The sequence below is a fragment of the Crocuta crocuta genome, unplaced genomic scaffold, assembly GCF_008692635.1.
Source record: "Crocuta crocuta isolate KB4526 unplaced genomic scaffold, BGI_CrCroc_1.0 scaffold61, whole genome shotgun sequence".
Classification (NCBI taxonomy): domain Eukaryota; kingdom Metazoa; phylum Chordata; class Mammalia; order Carnivora; family Hyaenidae; genus Crocuta; species Crocuta crocuta.
This window is the reverse complement of record NW_027528369.1, coordinates 8,682,253-8,690,112: the sequence shown is the minus strand read 5'-3', so window position 1 is coordinate 8,690,112 and position 7,860 is coordinate 8,682,253. Positions and strand designations below refer to the sequence as shown.

Sequence of the window (7,860 nt, the reverse complement as noted above, 5' to 3'; positions counted from 1 at the left end):
CCCCCCCGTCCTCTCCCCCCACCCCTGTCTTCCAGGGCAGAGAAGACGGACCGGGCTCGGCCCTGATCCCCAGGTCTGAGCCTGCGGAATGCCACGTATCGGTGCGTCCCTGTCCCAGCCGATCGATTCCAGTAAGAAAGCGAGCTTCTCGAGGTCCTGTGCTTCGTGAACACCATCTCCTGCGCACGCGGTAGACACCTGCGCCGCGAGCACGATTACAGTGAGAGGATTTTGCCTTCGAGATGAAGGCCGTTCGTGGTAAGTTCTCTCTTTGGATAAGAGTCCCCAGTGGAGGGGCGGGGGCGGGGACAGAGAGCTGTGGGCGCGGGGTGCTCAGGCCCACCCCCACCCACCACTCAACCCCCGCCGCCGCCTGGTGCATGAGGTCAGACTACAATCAACGGCAGCCTTGAAGGAAAGGTCATTCCGGTGTCGCTGGGCTCTGGTGGGAAGGCCGGCCGGGGACGTTCTCGATGTGCGCAAGGTCCCGCCACCTCTGACCCGGGCACCCTCGGCCCGCGGCGAGAGGTCCCTCCGGCTCTGCAGGAAAGGAAGGGGAACCTGCCCCCGCAGCGTCACCCACTCAGCAAACACCACGCCTGGCTGAATGCCACCCTCTGCTTTCTCCGTCCCCGGCCCAGCGCCCGAACGCGGCTGCGGAGGGACATGCGGCCGTGCGCCCGTGACCCTTGGCAAGCCTTCCTGCCGTCCGGTGACCGTACCCACTTCTCTAACCTTTCCCCCCCTCTGGACAGTTGTCTCCTCAAGTCTCCAGTTCCCGTGCCACTGGGAGAACGGAAGCACCCGGAAGGCAGGAGGCCTGGCCGCTGAGACAGGGGCGAGGCCTGACCGCAGGCAGGGCCTTCACGGAGGGTTCACGGCCCCCGCGTCCAGCTCGCCAGGCCTGGCCTTGCCCACGGCACGATGTCGCGTGAGGAGGCCGCCTGCTCATCCACGTGTACCGCCCCGAGTCTGGCCGGGAAAGCCCTGCGGTTAGAAGGTGGCGTTGGTGTTTCTCTCTCTCTTCTGGACAAAAGCACGGCCCGCAAGAGAACAGGAATGGGTCGAAGGGGAGCAATTTTAAATTTGAGGGTAATCAGCCAACATCCCTTTCTAAGTCCCCGGAACAGAGTCGTGAGCGAGCAGACGGAGCGTCCAAAAGGGCACGTACGTGATTACAAATCGCGTGGGTCCCCAGAAGGACGGAAGAGGGAAGGGAGCGGGGGAGACGGGCAAGCGTGGGACTGAGTCAAGAGCCTGGAGAAAGGGGGCCACATAATCTCCCTGAGAAGAGGGAGGAGGGAGCGTCCGGGTCAGAGAGAGACACACATTGGAAGTTGCCAGGCTGTGCAGACGGAGGAGCGGCCCTGAGCCAAGGGACTCGGGCGCCTCTAGAAGCCGGGAGAGGCCAGGGCAGATCCATCCTGGCCCCTCCAGACGGAACACAGCCCTGCGGACAGAGAGCCGCACTTTAACCACCGAGTCCCACGTCGGGCTTCTCACTTCCAGACCGTGTGCAAATAAATCTGTGCTGGTTTTTTTCCCTAAAGTTTATTTATTTTGAGAGAGACAGAGACAGCGTGAGTGGGGGAGGTGCACACAGAGATTGAGAGAGAGAGAGGACCCCAAGCAGGCTCCGTACTGTCAGCCAATGCAGGGCTCGAACTCACAAAACCATGAGATCATGACCTGAGCTGAAACCAAGAGCCAGACGCTTAGCTGCCTGAGCCCCCCAGGCGCCCCCAAATCTGTGTTGCCTGAAGCCACTAGGTTTGTGGCCATTCGTTGTCGCAGCCATGGGCAACTTGCATGGGACCTCAAATGTCTTCTGCTCCAACCCATTCCTTGAACGATAAGAAAGGAAACTGAGGTACCATTACAAGGCAGATGCCACATCAAACACGCCCACAGGAAGCATGCTGACAGCTGAGAAGTCCTAGTTCCTTGCCGGGCTTCGGCAAGAAACTCCCAGGCCGAGCGAACAGAACAATCTAGAACAGAGCCTCTCTCTCAACCCCCAGAACAAGAGTGGTTTACTTGAGGCACCGCCTTGTGTCGATGATGCCAACAACCCCACAACAGAAGATGAAGGGGAGGGGTGCAGTTAAGTGCCATGCATAGCTGCCCCAGGCTCACAGAAGGTTCTAGAAGGCACTCACGATGAGGGGCTCTGCTCACAGCAAGCAGTTAGGACGCAACTCCATTGAGCCACTGAGGGCCTCGAGTTGCCGACCTTCGGGCCAGGCGCTAGGCAGGTCCGGGGACAGGAAGATGAAGGAGATGAAGCGGGCGCCCTCTGGGCCACTTGCAGCGGAAAACAGACAACAAAATGCAACAGGAGAAACATAAAAGATGACGCGTCCAAAGTCCCAGATGCACAGACGAGCAGTATTTGGTGGTTTTCCCACTTCATTTTCAGCCCCAGAAATCACAGCACAATGGGAAAAATTCCAAACATTTCCAAAAAAAAATTTTTTTTTAAATTTTAAGCAGGCTCCATGCCCAGTGCGGGGCTTGAACTCACGACCCTGAGATCAAGAGTCACATGCTCCACCGACTGAGCCGGCCGGGAGCCCCTAAATCTTCTTCTTCGCAGTCTGAATGTCTTCCGCCTCAAAGACACAAGTTAAGTGTGCTTATTTTAATATTTATTAATAAGATAAATAATACACATAAATTACAAAGAGAGAAATTATATCAGTCGACAGGTGGCCACGCCTCATGCCCAAAAATGAAAGCGGCAGTTTGGAACTGGTGCCTTGATGGAAAAGCGCTTCAGTCGGGCCTCCTTTAAACGCTGCCAGTGAGTGTCAGCACCGCACAGAACACCCCCCAGGCCAGGCTCTGCCTCCCCGTCAACTGCGGCAAAGTGTTAACACGACGTAACCCTCGGCCCACATCCACACAGGTGCGCACCACGCCCCTCAATGCGCCACGAGCCGTTGTCCAGGTTGTGGGGTGTCTCCTCCTCCCTCGGGGCCTTCTGTGTCCCCGCGGGACTCAGGTCGCCTGGCGTGAGGCCACGGGAAGGCCCCGCTGTGTCTCTGCTTATAAACATAGTGCAGTTAATCTCTTTTTTAGGCAAATGGAAATCTAAATGGAGTCTCCAATTTTCTTCCCTGCCCCCGGCACCCCCTGAGCCCACTCTGAGGGGGGGGTTAGCACCCCCCCCTCCCGGGGTACTCCGGGGGAAGCAGGCGGCCCCGTGGCTGTTCTGTGGGCCCCGCGGGGAACGCACGCCGCCCGGCACAGTCCTGACCGCGGGCGGGGGGGAGGGCGCGGACACAGCACGTCCCTCCTCGATGTTCTTCGGAGCGAGACGCCTGTCCGTAAGTTAGGCGGGGCTCCTGGGGACTCCGTGCGTTCCAGCTCTGCCTCTGCCCGGAGCTGGTCGCACGGCCTGGGTGGGTGTTAGAATAATGCCCCCTCCGTGCGTCGTGCTTCCTGCAACCCCCTGCCCCGCTCAGCCCCGCGGCTCTGCGGCCCCTCCCTTCACAGGAGGACCGAGCGTCCCCAGTCCCGGTCTGGGGGGGCCTCCTGACATCCCCGGCCAGCGCGGGAGCGGGCATGACGTGCGGCGTCCGGGCTGACGCGGCTCCTCCTTTATGCCCTTGGGACAGGCCCACCGTCGCGGAANCCGGAGAAGTTTCTCAGGCAGCGACGCTCCCGGGCGCATCCGTCTAGTCCCTCTCCTCCGCCTCCCCCTCGTGCACCTGCTTCCTGACCAAGAACGTGAGTTCGATGAGGCGGCCTCTCGGCCGCAGACGCACGGCAGCCACATGGGTAACCAGGGCGGCGGCGAAGACGCCGGGTCGGGGAGCAGGACTGGGGGCAAGCGGTGCCTCCCGCGGCCAGTGCGTCCCACTTCAAGGACGCTGATGAGGAGGGCGGCCGGCCCCTCCAGCCGCCCCCGGCCCCAGGGGAGTGGGGCGCAGCGCCGGGGACGGGGGAGCTCCCGGCCTGTGGCCACGCCCCGCTCTGCGATCCCTGCCGTGTGCCCTTCCTCCAGAGGCCCCTGGCCGCCCCGAGCCTGCGTCAGACGACAGCCAGGAAGAAGGACCACAGAGAGCCGCCGCAAGGACGGGATGGCACACGTGGAGCGGCCGGTGCCCGCGAGGCACCAAACGTGGCAGCCGCGCTCCACGTTGGGCTCCGAGGTGCGAGGCGATGACCGCCGCCACCAGGAAGGAGGAAGGGGGTGTGACAGGAGGTCCGGCACCGGTCAGGGGGCTTCGAGCACGCCTGCGACGTGACCGGGCAGCGCGTCTCTGTGCGGGGCGCTCGATGCCAGCTTGATGGGCCCCAGAGCCAAGACAGAAGGGGAAACCGGAGGGTAACCCCCGCTCGCTCACGGGGACGAGCGCAGACGTCACAGTGAGCCGTCGGTGCTGGCCGCGCGCTCCTCGGGCCCTAAACCAATGACCGTGGGCTCCCCGCAGAAGCAAAAGGGTACTTTTAAAGGCGTCCAGAGTCACTGGTACCTCGCGGCGGTTGGGTCATCCTATCTTTCCCTGGCCCTTCTCTAAACTTGTAACTTCCCCGTTGTGGAATATCATTGACTTGACCTCTGACTTCAGGCTTATTTCCAGAGGCGGTTAGGCTTTCTGTTCCGAAAAGTCTCTTTCTCCGAAATAAATATTTAATTACCCTTCGATCCCTGCCTTCTCGGCCTGCGGGAGGGGGTCACACGGGACATGTCGGTGCAGTTTGGACGCCCCAACCACCACTGCCGCGGGGGCGCAAAGTCTCCGTCCCTCCCACTAAATGTGTGCATGTTGTGAAATCCAGGGTGTAGAGGGATGTTCAGAAAATAGCTTCTTGAACGGGGCTTCCTTCCTGTGGCCAATTTCATGTAGACATGTCACAATTGCAAGGAGGAAAAAATGCGAGGTTAAAAAAATACACTGGATTTGCTGAAAAAGTTATTTCTTGTAAAAGCTTCTCTCTTCCACTTAGGGAGGACATGAAGAAGCAGATCCCCCCGCGGTCCCAAATTTGTGAAGGTAAAGAGAACTTCCTTCCAGCCAGCGTTCTGGGCCTGAGCCAGCCACCCCCTGCCAGCCTGGGGATGGAAATATCATGAAAAGGGTGGATCGGACCACCGGCTCTGCTCAGGACCTGTGCACTGGGTCGTTTATATGCTTCTGGTGTCTTCCAAAAAAAAAAAAAAAAAATTGGAATGGAACGGAGTCCCGGCTGGACCATGTTGAGATCTGGGTAGCCCTTCCGTTTATATTCAGCCACTCCATTCCCAAACACAGCCCTTACGGTCTTTCCGCGCAGACGGCAGGTGGTGAACCTCTCTGCATCTCTGTCGGAAATGTCTTGGCTTCATAATTCCCTCTGGAGTGATCGCGTCGCTGGGTTTGGATTCTGGCCTGGCAGTTACGTTTGCTCGTCTCTTTGAAGGTGATATTCCATGGGGTTCCACTTTACTAAGCGTGCCGAGGTAGATACCTGGAGGAGACTGGAGCCCTGCCTCACACCATATACGGGGCGACCTCGCTTCACCGGGCTTCCCACAGACCACGGTTTTTATAACTGAAAGATCTGTGGCAGCCCTGTGCTGAGCAAGTCTATCGGCACCTTTTCTCCAACAGCGTTTGCTTACTTCTTGTTTCTGTGTCACCTTTCAGGAATTCCCACAATATTTCAAACGTTTTATTTGTTACGGCGATCTGTGATCGGTGATCATGACTCACTGAAAGCTCAGATTATGCTTAGCAGGGTTTGTTTGGGTTTTTTTTTTTGGCAGTAACGTGTCTTTAAATTAAGGCGTGTACACTTTTCGTTACAGCGCTCTTGCACACTTAACAAACTGCAGTGTAGCCTCGACACAACTTTTCTCTGCACTGGGAACCAAAATGTTCATTTGACTCACTCTACGGCGATACTCACTTCATCGTGATCCTCGCTTTACCGAGGTGTCCACTTGACTGTGGCGGCCGGGAACCGAACCCGCCACGTCCCCGAGGTCGGCCTGTAGCTCCCGTGTGGGGCTCCTTGCGCTCTGCCCAACGCCGAGACTTGTGCGAGCGCTGTGAGGAGCAAGGCCCGTTCCTTGCTGTCTCTGGCTGATGCCCCACCGTACACAACACCTCGTCTTCTCCCGAGGACGGGCCCCCGGACTCATCCTGGGTTCTGGCTACTCTGAACGAACTTGGCTCTGCCCATGCTAGTGCCAGGCAGCACGCCGTGAAGAGCATGAGGAAGCAGTAGTGACAGTCAAGCTACCACCACCGGGGACTCCAGGGCTGGCACCACGCCTGGCCCCACCGCCCAGCACGGTTCCAGCTCCCAGCTTCCCTCCAGGCCCTGGTGTCAGGCCGCTCCTCTGCCCTAACCACGCGGTCGAGGCCCCCCGACAGATATTGGCTGATGGCTTCTCTTTTTCCTTCGTGCCCTACAAAGCGGCCAGAGCTTCCACTGGCAGTAGGAGCCCTGGGATTTCCCGAGCTTGGACCCACCTGAGAGGTCATCCTCTCCAGCTCAGGCCTCTCAGGGACCCCTCCTCCCCACCCCTGTCTCTAGCTGCTGGCTCCGGGGCGCAGTTTATTTATTTTTGTTAATATCTTTTTTTTAAGTTTATTCTTCCATCCTGAGAAAGACAGAGAGAGAGAGAGAGAGAGAGAGTGAGCAGGGGAGAGGCAGAGAGAGACGGAGAGAGAGAATCCCAAGCAGGATCCAGGCTCTGAGCTGTCAGCACAGAGCCTGACGCAGGGCTCGAGCCCATAAGCTAGGAGATCATGTCCTGAGCCAGAATCAAGAGTCGGATGCTCAGCCACTGAGCCACCCAGGCACCCTCCAGGGCACAGTTTAGACCATCAGTGACTGCTGGGTCTAACAGTGGTTGCCCCCCCACAGCCACACCCTTCTCGGGGAGCCCTCCCCCCACCAGCCTTCTCGGGGAGCCCTCCCCCCATCAGCCTTCTCGGGGAGCCTCCCTGTACCCCTGGAGCCATCACAAGGAGCCAGGTCTGCTCGGCAGGCCTAGAGCAGCGCTGGACACATAGGGCATTTCCAGCCAGCCCCGGCGGAGAGTCCTCACGCTGGCGTGGGATTTGTGAGTCCCTGATGGGGACTTGAGTGGCCGGCACTGCCACGGACGGGAAACCCTGTCCCACCAGAACGTTCCCAAACTAACCTCCAATCTGCCCAAGGCCTGGGTTCAGGGTCACTCTGAACGTGACACGCCCAAAGAGCTGGCTCCTCTGTGCCCCTGACGGCGCGGCCCAGCACGACCTTCCCGCGGCAGGGCTCGGGTAAGGGTTCGCGGGACGGGACAGGGGCCGCCAGAGGGCAGCCTGGCAGGAGGACCCGGCTCCCCTGCACAGACAGCCCGTGAGAATGAGTTCCCAGGCCGTGCAAACGGTTCTTCCTTGATCGCAGGTCCAAGGGCGAGGCCTCGAAAGAAAAGAAACGCGGCCGGAGAGGCGCGGCAAGGATTGGGGGTCGGACAAACCACCCAACGGGACAAGCTCAGTGCCCTTGAGCTGGACGCTGAAGGCCGCCTCCAGGCTGAACGGTGGTGCCCTGCGTGTGCGAATAGGTCCCCAGAACCCCAGAACCAAATCCCACAGGAACTTGGCCCGGGGAGGAACCCACGCTCCCTCCAAATCAGCCATGCGCAAGCGAGGTCTCCGTCAAACGAGGGTAGTTCTTCCGCCAACCGTGGGCCCTTCCCAACCAACAGAGAGAACTGGAAAATATGCAGGATTTAGTTCTGGGGCAAACGTTCTTCCACGAAGTGAGACATGCCCCCCGCCCCCGATTCTTCGTCAGGCCTCGGAAATTAAGAAGCGGGAACTTTTTGGAAGCCACACCAAGCGTGGAATGTTCGAACCTGTCGGGCGAAGTCAG

The 7,860-nt window shown here is 59.3% G+C and overlaps 3 long non-coding RNA genes across 3 annotated transcripts; all 3 read left to right on the top strand.

The window, feature by feature from the left end:
* Positions 1–56: 56 nt before the first annotated feature.
* Positions 57–3,283, top strand: LOC144223486 (uncharacterized). Its single transcript, XR_013332709.1, has 3 exons — positions 57–258; positions 2,491–2,908; positions 3,082–3,283. It is a non-coding gene; the product is annotated as an uncharacterized LOC144223486 (long non-coding RNA).
* Positions 3,284–3,635: 352 nt separating this feature from the next.
* LOC144223487 (uncharacterized) lies at positions 3,636–4,571 on the top strand. Its single transcript, XR_013332710.1, has 2 exons — positions 3,636–3,732; positions 4,010–4,571. It is a non-coding gene; the product is annotated as an uncharacterized LOC144223487 (long non-coding RNA).
* Positions 4,572–4,954: 383 nt separating this feature from the next.
* LOC144223485 (uncharacterized) lies at positions 4,955–5,868 on the top strand. Its single transcript, XR_013332708.1, has 3 exons — positions 4,955–5,003; positions 5,284–5,409; positions 5,798–5,868. It is a non-coding gene; the product is annotated as an uncharacterized LOC144223485 (long non-coding RNA).
* Positions 5,869–7,860: the final 1,992 nt, after the last annotated feature.